The sequence below is a fragment of the Equus przewalskii genome, chromosome 22 (genome assembly GCF_037783145.1).
Source record: "Equus przewalskii isolate Varuska chromosome 22, EquPr2, whole genome shotgun sequence".
In the NCBI taxonomy this organism is placed as follows: Eukaryota; Metazoa; Chordata; class Mammalia; order Perissodactyla; family Equidae; genus Equus; species Equus przewalskii.
The window spans coordinates 24,701,478-24,711,050 of NC_091852.1; the positions used below are offsets into that span (position 1 = coordinate 24,701,478).

At 39.0% G+C, this 9,573-nt stretch overlaps 1 long non-coding RNA gene across 1 annotated transcript; it reads right to left on the reverse strand.

The window, feature by feature from the left end:
* Window positions 1-2,616: 2,616 nt before the first annotated feature.
* On the reverse strand, window positions 2,617-9,219 carry LOC103554270 (uncharacterized). Its single transcript, XR_545660.2, has 3 exons — window positions 9,087-9,219; window positions 7,084-7,143; window positions 2,617-4,664 (listed from the first exon to the last, which is right to left on the reverse strand). It is a non-coding gene; the product is annotated as an uncharacterized lncRNA (long non-coding RNA).
* Between the last annotated feature and the right edge of the window lie 354 nt (window positions 9,220-9,573).

Consider the following 9,573-nt stretch of genomic DNA (forward strand, 5'->3'; position numbering starts at 1 on the left):
CAAAGACTTATAAACTAGAAAGACAGATTGTCTGCTTCCACACACCCCACATACAATGAGGAAACAGGGACAAAATAATTGCAATAAATGCTCCCATGCTTGAAGTGGAAGAATGGGAGGCACATAGTGGTTACTGGTCCACAGTAGTTCTGAAATCCTACTGTGCAAATAGTGAGAGTGAGTTCCAGAGGAGATTCCCCTATCTGGGAGTGGGAAAGGTTTTTTTAATTAGACCCTGGTTCTGCTACCTAGGAATGGTTTGTCAGTCTATTCTCCACAGCTGTTAGCTCTGCCCTCTGAGCAGCTTTCTCTGTCTGCTTCCTGTCCAGAGAAAATTGGAGGCCTAGAGGCCTTTTTACATTTTGAACAGTCTCTGTCTCTTTTAGTTTTGGTTGGTGGCTTTTTTTGGCCATTACAGGTATCTCAGTGATATGTGGATTTCATACAAATTTGACTTAATTCCATATGTTGAAAAACATACCCCAAATCCTTTTGGAGACATGCCTTTCTTTTTGTGTGAATCAGTGCTAATTTGGGACTATCAAGCTGCTATGAGTCCCAAAAGTTCTTTTATCCCATTGAGAAGGTCTACTCTGTACTGCCTTGAATCTTTCAGAGGTCTCAACAGAGATCTCATAGCCCCACACTTGATTTGGTCTGTATCCTGAGGCCATAGCTTAATTTGAGAACTCTACTGCATTGAGAAGCTGGACATGAGAAACAATTTTGTTTTCCAACTTAGCAAATTCTGGCCCCCCTATATTCTATAAAAATTCTGCCTGCAAACTGGCCAGTTCTTTTTCTGAGCTCTTCTCTTTCTTGGAGTGGCTTATTTATATGCAGGAGCTAGTAAGAATCAGTTGATACTTTCAACATTCTTCCTGGAAATCTTTGCTCAAGTCCTAATGTTCATTTGGTACATTTTCTGTCTTCTAGGTTACTGCAGGCTATACTTTTACCGAATATGTTTCTGCTACAAACATGGGTCACCATTTCTTAAGCCTCTCCTAATAATCTCTTGACCATTTTTCCAGCCTAAATCTATTGTCAATCTCAAAGCTAAATGCCACAAGCTTTAGGTTTTGTTACAGCAGTACCCCACTTCTAGGTATCAATGATCTGTTGACACAATTATGTTTCAGAACAAATAATGACAAAATCTCAGCATTCAACATAAATGTTTATTTAGCTCAGGCATCTGTGTAGTTTAGCTGATTCAAGTTGAACTTACAGGTTCTTGGCTAGGCTTACTCACTTGTATGGGAGTCCACTGGCTTGTCTAGAATGGCCTTGGCTGGGATTACTTGTGTAATTTAGGTGTGCTCCAGGTGCCTTCCACCCTCTAGCAGCCTGGACATATTCTCATGGAGGTCTCCAGGGTGTCTAAGCCAGGGCAAGCTTCCTATACGTAAACTAAGATGGATAACCTAAATGGATATAAATGGATGGACAGCTCATAGACCTAAACATGAGACTCAGAACCATAAAACTTCTCAAAGAACATGGGAGGCCCCAGTTGCCTAATGGATAAGGCACTGGCCTCCTAAAAGAACATAGGAGGATATTTTCAAATCATGAAATAAAAAATTGATAAACTAGACTTTATCAAAATAAGAAATTTCTTCTTATCAAAAGTTACCATTAAGAAAATGAATAGAGGGCTAGCCCCATGGCTGAGTGGTTAAGTTTGCATGCTCTGCTTCAGCAGCCCAGGGTTTTGTTGGTTCTGATCCTGGGCATGGACGTGGCACTGCTCATTAGGCCATGCTGAGGCGGCATCCCACATGCCACAACTAGAGGGACCCACAACTAAAATATACAACTATGTACTGGGGGGATTTGGGAAGAAAAGGCAGAAAAAAAAAAAGAAGATTGGCAACAGTTGTTAGCTCAGGTGCCACTCTTTTTTTTTTTTTTTAAAGATTTTATTTTTTCCTTTTTCTCCCCAAAGCCCCCCAGTACATAGTTGTCTATTCTTCGTTGTGGGTCCTTCTGGTTGTGGCATGTGGGATGCTGCCTCAGCGTAGTCTGACGAGCAGTGCCATGTCCGCGCCCAGGATTCGAACCAACGAAACACTGGGCCGCCTGCAGCGGAGCGCGCGAACTTAACCACTCGGCCACGGGGCCAGCCCCTCAGGTGCCACTCTTAAAAGAAAAAAAGAAAATGAATAAATAAGCCACAGGTTGGGGAAAAAAAAATTTGCAATATCTGACAAGACTTGTATCCAGAATATGTAAAGAACTCCTAGAAATTCATAATAAAAACAAACAACCCAATTAACAATGGGCAAAGGACTTGGTCAGACCTTCCCAAAGGAGATGTAGGAATGGCCAGATGAAAAGGTGCTCAAATGTCGTTAGTTATTGGAGTAAAATGCATGTGGAAACCCATCAGAACAGCTTAAATTAAAAAGATAGACAACACAAAATATTGGCAAAGAACTAGAGTAACTGGAACACTCATTTGGTGTAAAATGGTGCAACCATTTTGGAGAATTGTTCATCAGCTTCTTACAAAGTTAAACATGCACCTACCCTAAGTTCCATCAATTCCACTCCCAGGTATTTACTGAAAAGAAATGAAAACATATGTCCACACAAAGTCCTGGACAAGAATATTTGTAGCAGCTTTATATATAATAGCCCCAAACTGGAAACAACCCAAACACCCTTCAAAAAGAGAAAGGATAAGCAAATTTTGGTGTAGCCGTACATGATAGATCTCAAATACATTGTGTGAAGCAAAAAGAAATCAGACAGAATAACAGGTCCACTCTCTATAATTTCATTTATATGAAATTGAAATAAAGGCAAAAGTAATCTACGATGATAGAAATCAGATAGTGGTGTCTGGGGGTGGGGAAGGCAGTTGACTGAAAAGAGGCATGGGGAGCTTACATGGAAATGCTCTTACTTTGTTTTGGATAGTGAACACATGGGTTTATACAGTTGTCAAAACTCATCACACTGAGCACTTTAGATTTGTGCATTTTATTGTATGTTGATTCTACCTCCATAAAAAATGCAAAAGAAACGAAAAAGAGTTGCACTAGTACTTTTCAAGGTCCTCCTGTGTCACATTTGCTAGCATCCTATTGACCAGAGCCAGTCACATGACCAAGCCCAGCATAAGAGTTGAGGTCACTAAAACTGACATGGTGGAGGGCACTGATAGAGGAAGGGATGAAAAACTATGGCCAGATTTTTTCCCAATCTTACACAGAATCCACGCAGGAAGGCCCAATGGAACATGTATAATTAAGATATTGTGCTCTCCGTTACACTAGAGGCCTCCAGAATAAATCTGAGAAGCTAATTGACCTTCCATTAAGACTGGTCTCCAAAAGAATTTTTCCCTACTGTGGGATTTTTCTCTAAAGATGGTTTCAGTTTGGATGATCACCAATTATGTTTTAAAGACAGGGAGTAGTTGTGTCTCTGTGTGGTTACTCTTCTTTCTACAGTACAGCTCACAGCTTGAAGGAGAAGCTGGACGCTTCAAGAACAAGGAAATGACTACTGCCTCCACCCCACTTTAATTTATTTTTTAATTACAAAAGTAACATCTTCTTTTAAACCTTGAAATAGTACAGAAGTATACAAAGTTAAAATGACAAGTCCCTGTCTCTTTTTCCCTTAACTGTCTCAGTCCCAGAGGCAACCACTATTATAGGTGGTGAGATTCCTTCTAAAGCTTTTATTTCTAAGTATATATAAACATATACACACATCACTTATAATTTTCTTTTGTTGTGGTATTCTGTTTTGTTTTTGCACAAATGGGAACTACCATGCATGCAATTATACAATGTGATTCATGTCCCTCTCCAATGGACTTTATCTTTGTTTGGGTTTGTCCCCAAAGCAGAGTTTGAGTAAAGGACTTAGGACCAGGTAGTTGTTTTTTTTCTTTTCTTTCTTTCTTTCTTTCTTTTTTTTTTTTTTTTAAGGTAATTCCGAGAATCTGGAATGAAATATTAAGGAGAGTAATACGGAGAAGGAGGGAAAACCAATAAAAGTAGGATCATTGAGATGACTGGTGCTTTGGCCTAGGGCTCTATTCTAGGGATCAATGTCATGGAGACTCTAAGTAACCATGTAGAATGTGCCTCAGAATTATTCCCCCAAAGGATGGGAGACATCCCCCATTTGCTTAGGGTTGCCTCAAGAGGATGATTCCCCAGTACTTCCTGTCTACTCTGGGAGGGCTGAGAAAGTTCCTCACTTTGGAGAAAGCTCTGGGGTAGAAAAGCTGAGAGACTGCAGCTGGCACTTGAGCTGGGAAGCCATCAGCATGTACGGGAGCTGTCTACCACAGCTGCAGCTGAGGTTAGGACTGAAAGAGTGTGGCGTGGGGCACCATTAACATCTGTTTCTGTTGTCTTCCCATAGTAGCACACATAGATCTCTGTCCTTCTTTTTAAGGGCTGCATAGCATTGTCTGGATGTACCATAATTAAATTAACTAGAACCCAATGACAGACATTGAACATGTTTTCTCTTTTTTTGCTGTTAAAAATGATGCTTCTCTATCACATTCTGATCAACCAGGCCAGCTGAAAGTCTGAGTTGAAGTACCGTGAAGCAGCTGAAAAACGGTGTGTTGATATTTGGCATTCTTCCCAAAGGAAGAATAAGATGTCATCTTTGGCTGGCCCTAGTCTCTGCAAGGCAAATTGAATAGACCAAATTATAAAGATAATTATACGAATTATACAGATCATCCAATATGGTAACATTTGCACCAACAAAATTTCCCATTTGATCTGTCTACTCATTTGTGCTTACTTGGATAACTCTACCCCACCTCCTTTGACTGAAATTGCTAGTTATGCCCTTTTAAAGTGAGAGACATTCCTCCTCCAGTCGTCTTGCTGATGTCCCAGCCCTCCAGTTAGACCCACACTCCTATCCAATCCAGCTTTCCATTTGCAACCTCGTGACATAGCTATGGCCCTACTCAGGCAGTCTGGTTTGGGAAGGCCCTAATGCCTCTCTTGTGACAACAGACTGCAAGGACCTGAGCCCACATCTTACCCAAGATCCGGATAAATTAAACATATGTAGCAGATCAAATTCTGCAATTAAAGTGCCCAACTCCAAAAGGCAAATGAGGTCAGTTTCGCTGATGCTCAGGGCTCTTTGAACTGTATTTCTCAAGGACTAAAATAATTGGAAAATTGTCAGTATGGAGAACTAAAACAAACCTTTTTGAAAGGCCCTTTTTCTCTCTTTGATTATAATACATTTTTATTATAGCAAATGTAAAAATGTATCAAAAAGGAAAAAATTTCTCATAATTACATAACCCAGAATTTATGTATTTCCTTATATTTGATAGACTTTAATTTTTCTTGACATAGTTTTGAACTTTCTAAGCACTCATTTGCTGACTCGATACTTTTAGGAGACATAGTTGCTCTGGTTTAGCTAGATTCTGCTAAGCCTTAGACAACGTAGAGTGGAAAGAGTATTTTCCAGGTGCCACTTCTAGGTCTCAATAAAAGGCCATATTGCCAAGCCACCTTTACCTGTGTAATCACCTCAACTTTTACTAAGTGCCAGCCTATGGGCTAAGAGTAGGGAAGTGTGTCATTGATATCTCAGATCAAGGCACAAGTATGATTAATCTAACTATTTGCTTTTCTTTTGTGGTCTCTATTCTTGAGATGCAGCTGGCTGTCATTATTCACAGTGATTACATTGATAATGTTGCTGTGAACACTTGAGTTAGCAAATACTGAACCATTGCTTCTAGGGGAAATACAGAGTTAGGTTCCTGCAAGTCACTGATCACAACATTTTTGTCAACTGATCAATACATAACCTAGTTTTATATGTTTAAAGACACCTTATTTAATAGATATTATTGATTCATTAACATTGAACTCACAGGTAACAGCGCTATAATTTGTGCCTGAATGACGCTTATCTAACACACATATTTTCTCCATAAGGCACATCACAGCCTTCTTGTGCTTAGGAACGCTAGACAGCACTTGAGCACTATGCTGGGGGGTCATTTAAACAGTGAAGTCACCAAGAAAAAGCACAAAAATGTGAAAACCATGGCGCTAAATAGACCGTGAAAAGGGTACTTCTTTACAGTAGGATTGCTGAAACAAGAAGGTAGAGCGTTGCCCTTATATCTCAGCTGGGAATGTGTGCTGTTAGATGACAAATGTTTTGCCACTCTGCATGTGTCCACAAATGGCCCTGAAAGCTCCACCAGGATTGATTGTAGGGTTACAAATAAATTTTAGAAAGTAGGCAAATTTGTAAATTCGGAATCCTCTTATAACAAGGATGGACCGTATTTAGACTGAATGGTAAGACATCACTTTCCCTTTAAATATACTCTGACCCTGACGTTGCTCTCTGGCCCAGCAGAACACTGAGAAAGTGAGCTTAGGTAGGGAAGTTGGGACAAGAGGCAAGGTATAATTTAAAATGAAGGGAGAGACTTTTCAGTCCCACATATACATAACCTCCTGAAGTCTAAAGTCTTTGCAACACGCTGCTCCAGCTCTTATTTGTTCTTGCTGTTTGTTTGATTGATTTTGACAGGGGCTTCCTTGCAAGCCATATGGAAACAGTGTATTGACTTTCCCTGCTATATATTTAGAGGACCATCTTAATTCTTGGTTTGAAAACAGTGAAGCAAAAACACAAATATCAGTAACAAAATAGGCAAAGTTTGTGAGAAAGAATTTCAAGGGGGAACTCGGTTAAACTATATGCACTTGTCGGGGCCAGCCCCATGGCCAAGTGATTAAGTTTGCGTGCTCTGCTTCTGCGGCCCAGGGTTTCACCAGTTTGGATCCTGGGCACAGACATGGCACCGCTCATCAGGCTATGCTGGGGTGACATCCCACATGCCACAACTAGAAGGACCCACAACTAAAATATACAACTATGTATGGGGGCCTTTGGGGAGAAGGAAAAATGAAAAATAAAAATAAAATTTAAAAAAACCTTTAAAAAACTATATGCAATTGTATTAAATTTGTATTTTCTTAAAAGCAACATAAATTTTGTTAGAGTTGTTAGTAGTCCCAGTGTTAGCCATTCTATTGTTCTCACCTGGGGTCCGCTCAGTTTGTACGATATGGTAACGCCATCCACTATAAGGTACTTGATCACCTTGAGGAAAACAAAATGGCAAGAGAAGATAAAAGCTTCCCAAACTGCCTAAATTCTCGTTCTGGATAAATTCCAATCTGAATGAATTCCAGTCCTGCCAAATCTTTTAACTCTCTCAGCCTAGTTCTCAGGAGTGTCTTACAACATCTTAATAAAGTATAATCTACATCCCTCCCAAATTACACAGTCATTCATTTACACACTCCTTTAATATCTATCCTCAGCTTTTGTCTCAAAGTGCCAATATTTTGTTTTCAATGTCTATTAGCTTTTATGCATAAATAGTCCAATATTGGGCAAATTTGTGTTATGCCCTACTCTGACTAAAAAAATGTAATTAAGAAAAGCCCAGTACTTTTTACAATACAAACTTGTGGGTTATCAACCAATATTAATTATTGACTGTATGCCAGGCACTGGGCTAAACCAGGTCACAGTTATCTTTTTCACTTTAAGAGGTAGAATCAATATTCACACCTGGCCCATGTGACCTCACAGCTTCTACAGTTTATAATTCACCAAGATATGTCATCTGTGAAACAAGTGGCATTATTAAATTGGGATTAACTATGTTTGGAATAAGAAATTGGCATAAAAATGGATATAGAACCAATCATCTTGTATTTTTTCTAAAGAGTAGAAGTTATTACAGCTCTGAGATCAACTGTACGTTCTTGGGTCAGATACTTAATCTCTCTGGTCCTAACTTTATTCATCTATAAAATCAGGGTATAGGACTATTTTAAGATTTTATCACTCTTTTTAGAGATCTTTATACAGAACTGAGTATATCTTGAAACTAGCAAGTAGAGATACTCCACAGACTATAATGCTCCTTAAGAATATAGGCTTTTTAAAACCCACTGTATGTTCAAAAGACATTATTGCAAAGTTCTTAAATACAGGGATCAAAAATGCTTGCTATATGCCCTACACTGTTTCCTAAGGAATTTACATGCATTGTATCATTTAATCCTCAGAGAACAACTCTGTGTTAAGTTCCATTATTTTCTTCCCCTTTTTTTAGTGATGGAAACTGACACCTGAAGAGAGTAAATAGTTTGACCAAGGTCAAACAGCTAGTAAGTGCCAGAACTAGTACTCAACCCTGGCCTGCTGGATTCCAGAGCCCAAATTCTTAACCTGTATGCTAAACTGTATTCCAAAGAATCATTTAGGTTAAAGTTTAAAATCTTTTGCATCCAAGGATAATTGTATTTGAATAGAGAGACTCTTGAAGGTGCAAATCATTAATTAGAATGACAGAATGTCAGACTGGTAGAGATTTTTCTTGTTCCTCAAATTACATCAACTTTGATTATTTTCTCCTTTTTTTCTACTCTTCTCTACTTTGCAATTTTTTTGTACTGACTATGTATTATTTAAAAATTCTTTTAATAGAATTGATTTTTTAGAGCAGTTTTAGGTTCACAGCTAAACTGAGCAGAAGATACAGAGATTTCCCATATACCCTCTGCCCCTACTCAAGCACAGCCTCCCCCATTATCAACATCCCCCACCAGAGTGGTACATTTCTTAAAATTGATGAACCTACATTGACAGATTATAGTCGCCAAAGTCCATAGTTTACATTAGGGTTCATTCTTGATATTGTACATTCTGTGGGTTTGGACAAATGTATACTGACGTGTATCCACCATTATAGTATCATACAAAGTAGTTTCATTGCCCTAAAAATCCTGTGCTCCACATATTCATCCCTCCTTCCCCCCAACTCCTGTCAACCACTAATCCTTTTACTATATCCATAGTTCTGCCTTTTCTAGAATGTCATACAGTTGGAATCACACAGTATGTAGTCTTTTCAGATTGTCTGCTTTCACTTAGTAATATGCATTTAAGTATCCCCTCATGTATGTATTATTTTAAAATGGGAAGATACATGATAAATCTTTTTTTGGGAAAAAAGAAAAAGATACTACCTTAGGTGGCTGTTCTTCTCCCTATAAGATGGGCACCACTCTGATTTTGCCAAAAGACTAGAGATTTGTCAAGCTAGAACTGTTTGAACTACCAGGCGAAGCTTCTTCTGAAAGGAGTTTGCAATGTGTTGTCAGAAAAAAGCAAGCCACAGGGAAAATCAAGTCTACTGGTAAATGAGAAGGGATGTGTAATCAAAGCTGACTTGAGAAAACTTATTTTTAGAAGAGTTCATGGCTCTCAAGAAGACTGAGTGAATGGGCATATTTTACTGAGAATAATAACAAAGCCAGCATGACAGGAGCCTGGAGAGAAGGCTTATGGAACTTTTAGACCCTGTAGAAAACCAGATGGTGTATCCTGAGCGGAATACATTATAGCAGTTTTAAACTGTGATACACTGCGACAGTTGCAACATGATATCTTGGGCTCCCTTACAAGGTCACCAGTGGGGAGAAGTTGTTCATGCCTTTGTCACATGCTCCTCTT